Source organism: Podarcis muralis, chromosome 5 (genome assembly GCF_964188315.1).
Source record: "Podarcis muralis chromosome 5, rPodMur119.hap1.1, whole genome shotgun sequence".
Lineage (NCBI taxonomy): Eukaryota > Metazoa > Chordata > Lepidosauria > Squamata > Lacertidae > Podarcis > Podarcis muralis.
This window is the reverse complement of record NC_135659.1, coordinates 22,676,231-22,688,111: the sequence shown is the minus strand read 5'-3', so window position 1 is coordinate 22,688,111 and position 11,881 is coordinate 22,676,231.

Here is an 11,881-nt window from a genome sequence, read left to right as displayed (position 1 = left end):
CTGCAGAAAGGAAGGAGCTGGGTTTGGACGGCGGAGGAGATCTGCGCCCAGGCAGGCGATCTGGAAGTTAGTGACTAAGTTCCTTGATCGGCTTGGAAGGGGGGAAAGGTTATGCTGCTGTTTGAGACGCCCGATCCTGTGCTCGTTTACTCGGGCGTCGATCCAACCGCGCATAATAGGGCTTTGCTGACCTGGCACTCTGCCCACCCCCCAAAAAAAAACATGCCTGTGGTTGCATTCAGAGATTGTGATCCTAAAGAGGCTTCCTAGCCAGCCACTTAGAATCATAGAATTGTAGTGTGGGAAGAGAGTTATCTAGTCCAAACAGCTGCAACCTTAGAGGGCTTCCAGGTGGGACTTAAGCGTTCCACAGGTCAAAACTACTCCCCTCACAACACACACACACGGAAATGCAGTGATGGAGAAACCTACACCTGTTGAGTGTAGAGACGGTTTGCGCATAACACACTGATCCCAGCCAGATTACACTAGCTGTCAATTAGTTTCTGGGCCCGATTTGACCTATGAAACTTTGAACGGCTCAGGATGGCAATACCTCAAGGGCCACCTCTCCCCACATGAACCATCCCATCATCATCTGAGGCCCATCTTCGTGTGAGGTTCAGAGGGTGTCCACACAAGAATGGGCCTTATCTGCAGTAGCTCACCGTTTGTGGAATGCTCTCCCCAGGGAGGTTTGCCTGATGCCTTCATTACATATCTTTAGGTGCTAGGCAAAAACATTTCTTTATAATCAGGCCTTTAGCTGATTAACATTCTAAAGGCTTTTAAATGTGTTTGGGGGGGATGTTATTGATTTGTTTCTGTTTTTTTGTTTTACTGTGTATTTTGTGTTCTTATGTTTTATTTTTATGTTGTGAACCATTCTATGATTTTCTGATGAAGGACACTATACAAATTATTATTATTAATAATAATAATAATAATAATACTTGCCATGTACCATGAGCATTCTGTCGGAAGTGAGTCATCCTAATTATGACAGTAGTAGAAAGTTTGGAGTGGATTATTTATATATGTAAACAACACTGCAATTCTATATACATGAACCTGAGATATGCTGCAGGTATCAACCATATGGCCTGTAAAAACATAGCTGTTCATCCTCGTCTTCCATGTTTGTTCCAAAGATTTGGCAGATGTAAATGTTTATACTCGTAACTGTATTTAATGTGTTCTAGTGAGTAGTCTTAGTCATTGTGTTATTACCACCTTGATAATTATTATTTAAAGTCAGTATGTAAATCATTTTAACAAATTAATCTCATTGAATTTTGGGACTTCTTTTTGAGTAGACATGTATAGAACTGTGCTGTAAATGTTGATGTGTGAACCTTGAAGCAAAATGGCTATACTAAAGGTTGCCAACTTTTCTCGTTGGGGGATGCTTCCCCACCCAATTGCTGCACCTTCCTTCCTGGAAGGCTTCATAGCTGGGTTTCTACATGACATTTAATGATTGAAAGAATCAGCATTGGCAACACAAGCTTTAACTACCATTCATAAACTTACCAACCAGCTATACTCATCCCTGAAATCTTGCAGTTCTAGTTCTCTCCAGTATATGTAGGAAGGTATTTCTTTCACACCGGACACACATCATTCTGTGCACAGTACTTTTCAAAACAATGTGCATAGGGTGTGCATGCGGTACACCCTGTAATTCCTTGTCAGTAAAAACCAAACTTGTCGGTTTGCATAATTAAGCATTTGGGTGTGCCTAGTCATGCAAACAAGTGCCGAAATGAATCCTGGTGGCGTTTTTAGTTTTGAATGGAATGAACTTCAGTGGCGTTGGTATAATAGCTGTTCCAAGTAAAAAGTATCTGCATGCAAAATGCTTTACAGTATAGCCTAATTTTAAGTATACTGTACTCAGGAGCCAGCCTTACAGTGGGGCTTATTCTCAATAAAATTGTACAATTAATTCCCATTAATTCTCATCATTCTTTACAACCATTTTGTGAGGTGGGTTAGGCTGCAATATACTGATTTGCCAGAGGTTCTAATGGGCCTCCTTCTCCACCCCCAACAACAAACTAACTCACAAAATTTGCAGGTGTGCATGCACATGCAGTTAAAACTATATTTGGGGTTTTTCCTAAGGAAAACTTGAAACCGTGCAGTAGTATGTGATGTTTATGTGCACACGCTCATGCAAGACATCTGTGTATTTCCCTTCTGTGTTTGCCCAGCAGTACTGCTTAAAGTCACATTTCATGACATTTGGAAACTTACACAGTACGGGAGACCTGGGTGTTTGCAAAAGAGAATAAAGTACCTTAAGTGCATGAAGAGTTTCGCTTACTCCTAGTCGAGCTTGCCTCTTCCTGCTTCTGGTAGGCTCAGGGATGACGAATGGGAAGCAAGTGGAGCAAGTACTTCCCCATTTCCCACTACTCAATTTTGACCACCCAAGTTTTCAGTCACCGTATGCCTACAGCTGGTTGAAGAAGACTTTTCCACTTCCTTCTATAGCAAACAGTTGCCATTGCTGTTCTAGTCTCCCGATCAGGCCAGGCCAGCCCCTGCAGCTGCCTGCCCAAGAGCAGTGGCCGGATGAGCTCATCCATCCATCCATGTGCACAGGGCCGGATTTAGGTGTGATGGGGCCCTAAGCTACTTAAGGTAATGGGGCCCTTTATATGTCCAGCTGTCCTTTGACAACAACAAATTGTCGCTGTTTTTTGTGTTGAATATATGCTGTACAGTATGGTAATTTATGGACCTAATAGGTATCTAAAGCCATTTGCATATGTTGCCATGCAACCAGTCCATGTAGAATGTAGGCACCCTATATATAGAAATGAGCAAACCAGTGATATTTTAGGGAGCAGGCTATCAGGCAGGGCCCATTACTTACATCATAGGAGCCTACACAGCACAAAACACTTGCTCTATGTAGGTTTTCTTTTATTTGTTTTTATCTTTTATTTTGGAGATTGTACATTTTTTTTCTTTAATTTTTTTTGGGCCCCCCGAAGAGAGTGGGGCCCTAAGCTATAGCTTGTTTAGCTTATACGTAAATCCGGCACTGCATGTGCAGAGGGGTGCAGTGCAGACTACTTCTGCTAAAGCACTTTAAAGTGCTGTTTAACAAACCAAAGTCTCAAACCTGCCTATGGGCGTTTCAGGGTTGCTGTTTTTATGGGAAAGGCAGCCGAGGGCGGTGAAATTGGTTACTGAAACAGTACTAAGGAAGGAGAAGTGACACTTTGAGGTGTTCTTGCAATCAGAATTCACACACACACCTACTAGAGGTCCTGTTTTCTCCCATGGGTGGAAAAAGGCATTGATCACCCCCACCTATCTCTGTGCTGCTGTTATAATCAACTTCACACCCATTCCAGTGCATTTCCCTAGAAAACTCAGCACACCAGGAAACTGCATAACAACATCGGGCTACATTGCAGGAGTGTGTCACATGCTGTCCTCTATCAGCTCACCCCAAACCCACACTATGGATATAGCAATATAGGGTTGATATGTCACGCTGGCCACGTGACCCGGAAGTGTCTCCGGACAGCGCTGGCCCCCGGCCTCTTGAGTGAGATGGGCGCACAACCCTAGAGTCTGTCAAGACTGGCCCGTACGGGCAGGGGTACCTTTACCTTTATGACTCCAGGGTAGCCAATCTGATGTTGTGGGCTAAAACTTCCATTGCCAGCAGTCATCATGATGGAAGTTATGGTTCAAAAGCCCGGGGGGGGGGCAACCACATTAGCTACCCCTGATGTTATCCATCTTCTCTCAGCTGCAGCACCTAGCACCCACCCCTACAATATGGGTATAATATAAAGGTGGACTTCCTTTGCCCTGGCAGGGTAATTTTTAAAATGTCTACAAACTTGGGGAGAAATACATATCTGCCTGAGCTAGTAAGAGTACAAGCTCCTGTCACTACAGCTAACTTTTGTTGTGTGCTTGATATACTACTGCCCACTCACAGATACATTGCATTTCTGAAATTTCTTTTTAGCACTGTGAATAAGCCCTGCTTGTTTAAAATGTGTTTTAATGGGTACTGTGTAATATAGTCAGTCATTTGCATTGTAATGGACATTGTAATGTGTTTGATGATAGAAGTCTTCTGTCTGGTCAGGTGAAAGTTGGTTTAACTGTCACTGGGGTCCTTAACTGACAGTTGAGGAAAGAGGTTGGAGCTAGAACACTAAAAATGCAAAATAAGGCTAGAAACTATGCATATTCTGATTGGTGGTTACAGGTTTAGAATCCTTAGTTAGGCAGTGTGATTGGCTGGTGCTCAATTAGGTGGGGCACAAGAAGTGAATATATAGCTGGGTGCTCTTCAGTCAAGATCAGTCTGTGTTAGTTGGAGATGGATGCCAGCAACCACCAGCAAGATAACCAGAAGAAGAAGACAGCAGAGGAAGAGAACTCAGAAAGAAGATCTGAAAAAAAATGAAGTGTAGCTTGGTGACCAGAAGATTTGCTGGGGCAGCTGAATCACTTGGCTTAGAGTAAAAAGACATGGGAAGAACGTGTTTACAATATTAAGGCAGAAGAAATGAGAGGCAGTTTAGAATGCTAAACAGATCTGCACTTCAATAAGTTGGTAGGGATCAAAACAGGCTTTAACAAAAGTCCTCAGTTACAGCACTGGTAAGGCTTAACTGGGGTGGAATAAATATGAGGTCAATCTGGTAGAAGAGTTTTAATAGGGTAACTAATTGCTCCCTAAAAGCTATATTGGTGTTTAAAGTGGCAGTAACAAGTTAAAGTGTAAAAAAACAACAACTACCCTATCGGAAGAGAGCAGGTACCAGCTAGCGCAAAAAGCTCAAAATCCTATAGAGTTAATGTTTCCTCCAAGTAGATGGGGCACATAATATTGTTGGCTGCCAAGCAGGGGCATGCTCAGGACCCACAGAATGCTGGCTGGCTCTTGGGAAAATGAAAACAAGAGGGAAGGGGGGTGGAATTGTGTAATTTCTAGAAAAGGGCAAGGCTGGTTGACTGAAACTGAACAGGAGCACTTTGCACTGCAACATTTTGCTGCGATTCTCAGTTGTGCTCATCTAACGGCTGCAACCCACCAGAAAGTAAGCATTCTTAATTACATTAAAATCAGTGTGCTATGTTAGATGGTACCTCTTGTAACCCACACATGGTCCTTTTTGGAGGAAGACAATTTTAGGCAGAAAAGTGATTCTAATCATTTCAAAGCTTTCCCCCTTGTTTCTGAGCAACTGTAGTTTTTTTTTTTAATAGTTTTTTTAACATGATAATTTCATGAGACTGAACGGTGATGTATCCAGATTAAGGAATTTAAATTACAAGTCTCTAGATAGGTTTAAAGTGTCCTGAATTTTTTCTGCACTTTAGGTGGAAATAGAATGCCAGCTGCATTAACAGCTTTCACTGCTAAGTCCGTTACTGTATCGACAAAATATGGTTTCTAAGGCAACGTCAACACCCAAGGGACTTCAGTCAGGGCAAAATCGTTTTTCAAAAGATATATTCTGTTTCCAACATATACATCAGGAAATCTCTTAAAAGCTGAAGTTGGAATGCTCTGAATTAAAGCTAAGTGTCATTGCAAGTAACCTATAACTGTCTTAATTATGTATTGTGCCAACCAGGGTCAGCCCAATACATTTTGGTGCCCAAATTGGCGCCCTCCACCGCCAGGGAAGAAGGGATGAGTGAAGATCTATATCAGGAACAAGGGGGAAATAAAGAGCTACATCAAGATCTGCTGCCCCTGTGGATCCTGGCACCTGAGGCAGTCGCTTCACCTTGCCTCATGTGTGGTCTGGCCCCGGTGCCACAGACAAATGATCTTTCCTCAGAAAAGCTGCACAGTTTGGAACAGACAAATGCTGATCCGGGAAGAGTTAAACACCACCTCCCCACCTGCCATTTCGCCACTCTGTGCCCTCCTCTGGAAATGGGGCTTCCTCTTTAAAAGTTTCTGACAAGCTACAGTTGAATGTATTTTCATATATTATATAATGGGCAGTTTAGTCCAAGGCAATGGGAACAAATAGGGGGCAAACAGTATAAATAGCTGAGGAATGTAGTCACCACACTTAAAAGTTGCTTTTTCAGACTTACTTAGCCTTTATATTAAAAAATACATGTCACTAAGGTGTTTTAAGTACATTGACAAATGTAGAATAGACATGGCAAACACATGAATCACACACTCTTCAAAGGGACAGAATGAACTCTCCCTCTTGAATGTAAGCTTAACAAGCAAACCTAGCTATGTCCTTGTACAATGTGTGAAATGGATCACAGGAACTCCATGTAGGAAAAATACATATGGACTATAATATGTGTGAAGTATAGAACAAGTGCTTATTATGGTACCAGTACACCGATCACTACATCACACCAACCATTTCTTAAATAATAACAAAATTGTACAAGTAGAGCTGGCTGACTTCCATTTATATAGCCAGTTTTGTATCTTGACTGTTCACTCAACATAGTGGTATGTATTAGAGAGGCCTACATAACTATTTTTATGCAAAATTTTCACCCAGCTATTCTGCTATTCATATGTTGTTTAAAAGCATCCGAAGAGTGGTCATAGTGTGTGATTGCATAAGTTGTTTTAATACAGATACTGAGCTAGTGAGTCATTCAGACATCCTGTGCTAACTCATCATTTCTGCTTGAACAATAAATTGCATAGTCAAATTTGTTACCTTTGACAGTTTCTTATCTACATTAAAACAAACACTGTGTTTTTAAGTCATTCACGTATGACTGCTGGGAAAACAGAAAGCTACAAGTGCAAATTGCTTTCTTTTTTTTAAAGGAAAATATAGCATCTGGAATGTTTGATTGGGATCAACTGCCACTTGGCTGCTTCTCTCCCATAATTGTTGATTATTAGTCATTCTAGCTGATTGCAACAGAGGGAAAAGTGAGATAGTACAGTCTATGGGACCAACTGTTAATGGCTCTGCCTCTCCTAGAATTTCCTCAATGACCATTGCACCTGCTCATGAGACAGTTATGTAATTGCAACAGAATAAGTGCCTAAATCTGGTTCTTTTCCTGTTCCTTAAGTATCTCTTTTCCTTTTTATACCATAACTCTTAGCTTGTTAAGTCTATGGGCAGGAGCTTTGTTCTCTCAACATTCGTATAATTATTATTATTTCCTACAGTTGACAAACTATTTATGAGTTCTTCCAAACATTATACAGAAGTACAAATGCTATATCAGATATAAGGTGGCTTAATAAAATGATATTGTGGAAACGAAAGGGATGAATATGTGATAAAACGAATTTGTGTATTTTAAAAAATAAGTAGTTTGTTGTACGTATGTGTATTAAACAATAAAATCATATTGTCGCAAGCTTTCATGTCAAAAGGCAAGGGCATATAACTATTCATGCTTGGCTTGCCATGGCAAAAGATCAGCAAGGAAAGACAGATATCCATGTTAATTGTATGCAGACTCCTACACACACACCCCTAAATTCCTAGGCCATTCTCTTTTTGTTGGTTGAATGTATCTATTAAACGGAGAAAACACAGCTGGTTTTGTTTTTTGTTTTTGTTTTTTAGATGAAGGAGCTCACCATGACAGCCCCCATAGTCACAGCCCAAGGGAAATCAATACAGGAAGCCCTAATTGATTCTCTGATTTTCTCAATGCTAAGATGCCACAAACAATAGTATAGTAAAACCTGAAAGCCTCATTATCACCTCGTGCACTTGCCAGATCAAGAAAGATCTGTCAATTATCTTAGATCTCTGGCAGATGATGTCATTGCTCCATCTATGAAAATATGTCCTAGAGCTACATTCCCTACATTCCTCTTCGGTTATTACACCACTGCTTGACCTCCTGTACGCTGGCATGGTACCTAATCTAATTAGAGCATTTCACCTATTGATTGGTTGATTATGGAGAGCCCTGAGATTTCTAGAGTCCTTTACAACATGTACTTAAGGGGGCTTTAAAGCCTCGACCTGTCCATCCCGCCTTTGTTAAACTGGCAAGATAAAGTGCCATTCCAAGACAGCTATACTATTTTGTAAGTCTTTTGTCAGCCAAACCTATGACTGGTTTGGCTCCATAAACTGAGTGAGTCATCCAAATGTGATTTTGCAGACCATGCTGCTGGCAGCAGTAAAACTGCTAGCACATTATCAAAGCTAAGCAGTGCCTGGTACAGTTTCACATTGGATAGGAGACCATGTGTTGAGACTAGATGCACTGCAGGTGGCTGGACTAGATGACCCTCAGGGCCCCTTCCAACTCTGCAAATCTATGATTCTAAGTTCTTGGCACTCCCAACTAGGTGCCTGTTTTTTGCACTTCTGAATAGGGTGGCCAGAAGCTACACAGAGCAGGGTTCCTGCACCCTTAACAGCTGCGTGGAAGAAGGAATTTTAACAGGCTTCACTAAACTATTAAAGGTACAGAACTAAACTATTAAAGGTACAGAAACCACATTCTCTTTTGCTTCAGTTTACCTTATTGCCAGATGCAAAAACAGGATGCTTCTCATGTACCTTTAATATAGAAGAGGAGATTTTAGCAGGTGGAATTTGTCAAATAGACCAAACTGGTCTCATCCATTGGTTGGAGAAGTTGCAGCTATAGGTAGTTTGCTTCTTCACCTATTCAAGAAATAATATTTTGCTCCAGTTACCCCCTGCTAAAGGGGATTCATGCTGTGGCCCCAGCCAAAGGACTTAGGGGCAGTTTTGTATTGTGTTTGTGAGGTGTTGGTTTTTTAATAGTATTACCTGTTGCTTGTAAGCCACCTTAAGAACCACTTGATTGAAAGGCTGGGTATAAATATTCCATGGTTTGCATCCATCCATCTCAGGAGATATTGGAGGAGTGTGCCTTTGGGAATGAAGTCAGTCTGTCGGAAGGTTGCAGCACCTGCTGTGGCTGTTGAGACCAATATGGGAGAGACATGTTTTGTTGCACCTGGGGCAGATGACGGCATCCAGTTGTGCTACTGCAGATGCACCATGTCATTTATTCTCTCTGCGCTCCTCCCAATGATCATTCCTTCTCTGGTCACTGCTGACATGAGCTGACTGTCTCCAGGCACTGCGGTCATCTGCAAGGGATTCCCACATGGCAGGGCTGATATTGCCACCCTTCATGTCATGTTTGTAAGTAACCCAGATTTGGTCTGCCAACAGGCCCAGTGCCTGAAGTCAGTTTCCTGTAGAGCACATTGTTGGGGATCCTGCTATCTTCCATTCTGTGGACATGACTAAGCCAGCGTAGACATCTCTGAGACAGGACTGCGAACATGCTGGGAGTGTGGGCTTAGGAGATCACATCATCTAATTCATAAATAACATATTATATTAAATATTCAAATAAATAATAATATCAAGCATTACCTTTTCTCCACAGATATTCAGGGTGAAAAGTCCTGTCCACCTCTGAATCTGTCCAGTTTGGGGTGGGGTGTGGAGCACATAGCTAAGACTACAAATCAATTGTATATAAGGAAACGTTTACCAGATTTTCATAAAAGAAATTGGCTGATGTATAGAGCACTAGATAAATTTTTAAAATGGAACTTCTATTTCTCTCATTGTCTGGTTCTCCAGAAGTAGGGTAACATTTGAGTTACACGTCAGTTATGTATGCATTTACTATTAACCATATTTACTTTGGAACTGTTGCACTTGGATGGAAGTCAATAGTCTGTAAGTTAATCTGTTTTATGCTGATATGTGTTAACCTGATCTTTCTTTCTATTTTTTTCTTTTCTTTCTTTTCTTTCATGTCTTTTTATTATTACTTTGTAAATGTTTGTATGTAATGTTTGTATGTAATTTTCAAGAATTCAATAAAAATTTTCTAAAAAAATAAAAAATAAAAAAGGAACTGTTGCACTTTCACTCAATGTGATGCATTGATATTGATGTCAACAATATTAAGATGTTATATATACATGCATTGTCTAACACAGTCCTTTAATTAGTGTGATTCCCATCTGCCTCAATGCCACCCACATCTGACTCTATTTATAGCTCTTTTTCTAAGACATGTACACTCCTGCTTAATATAGCTTATTAAAAGGTTTCTGTTGTTCACCTCCAGAACAAAATTGAATACAATAATGGGGCTTAGACTTTCAGAGGAACCATGTACCCATTTACCTCCCAGTGTGCAAGAAAGGTTGCCAACTAAAACTGCTTATAATGGCACCTTAATATGCAAATATTAACAGGTGATGTTTATTTTTGTGTTGTGAAAATCTCCAGCTGTTTATGTATTTAAGGTTGTAGTTCTGTTAAAGGGCACAAGAGCGGCAAAACGGGGTTGTATCTGATCATTTGGCAAGCCTTTCCAACACACTAAAGCCAGTGGAAGTATATGTGTGCAGGATCCCACCCTCCAGCACCAAATCTGATTGTGGTACAAACGAAAAAGCATGAGAGGCTACTGCAGTCTTCTAGGATTCTATCCACTTACATCAATGTATTTAGAGTTCATTTCCCAAGGGAATGCAAACTTATTTAATATAATAGCCTCAGAGAGAAAAGGCAAAATAGCTACTCCATACCATGTAACTTCTGCACCAGGTGTATCATTTCAAATAATTGGTAATGTTTTATGTTCCAAGAGCCATATCCTGTCAGTTAATCTTTTTCCTACTGACTCCAAGAAAGTTATGCCATCACCATAGTTATATTACACTTGGTTATTTTTAAAATAGTATACAAGGTGGTGTTCATCAGAACAGACTAGTTGATCACTGAAAGAGTGCATGGAGCCTAGGAGAGGAGGCAGGGGCAGACTGGACCTTGGCCTGTTTCCCCACAAATATAGCACAGGTAAGGATGACAGGCATTGATCCTATAACAATGGAAGGCATGAGACCCAAGTTGACATGAAGCTAAACTTTGTTGCTAGTTCCCAGTTCTGTATTCAACATAGCTACACGAGCTGTCTGAAGAACAATAAGCATATATACCCTTGAACCAGGGGCAAAAAGCAGCTTTGGGCTATGTCTCCATGACTGGGAGACTGCTTCTTTCGAGATGCACAGCACCAGCATTCTTTCCACACCAAACAATATTCATTCATTTAACACTTGATGCAGCCAAGCGAATAGATAACTGGGAGATCATGTTCACTTTGTTTTTGCACAAGTGACTCTCAAGTGTGATGCCCCGCCCCGCAAGCCAAATATGGTTCATATGTACAGTGGTACCTTGGTTTATGAACTTAATCCGTTCCAGAAGTCCGTTCTTAAACCAAAACTGTTCTTAAACCGAGGTGCACTTTCCCCAATGAGGCCTCCCGCTGCCGGGAAAATGTTTTGCACCCCAAAATATTGAGTCATTCCAGATGACATATGACCAGTGCCAGGAAACTGTTTCCTACAAGACATTCTAGCTTCTAGCACTCCGTCCAGCCTAGTGTGGTGCCCCCCCATGCTCAAACATAATGTGCTATGATGTGTGTGAAAGTGGGGATATGCACTCAACACCACTGTCCTCTAACACTTTAGCAGCAACAACTATGTGTTCCTAAACTAATACATAGAAATAGTGATTAGGCTTTATGATTCACAATTCATCATGACCCCTCGCAATGACTCAGTACACTGAATAAAGCATGTCGTGAAAGTCTGTCCTTTACAAAGCAAAAAGCAAACTATAAAATGATTAATTCATAAAATATTTATTAGTGATGATTGACAGGAGCTTCAGAGTTGATGGGTGAACAGAATAATATTTCTGAGATGAGGGAAAGAAAGGAAATCCCTGAGCCACTGAAGAAGTGCTTGGCAAAACAAATTTGTGTGTCTCCGATTTCAGCTCCTGTCCTAAATCCCAAGTGCCATCGAACTCAGTAGACTTTTATAGGATTGAATTGTTAGTTA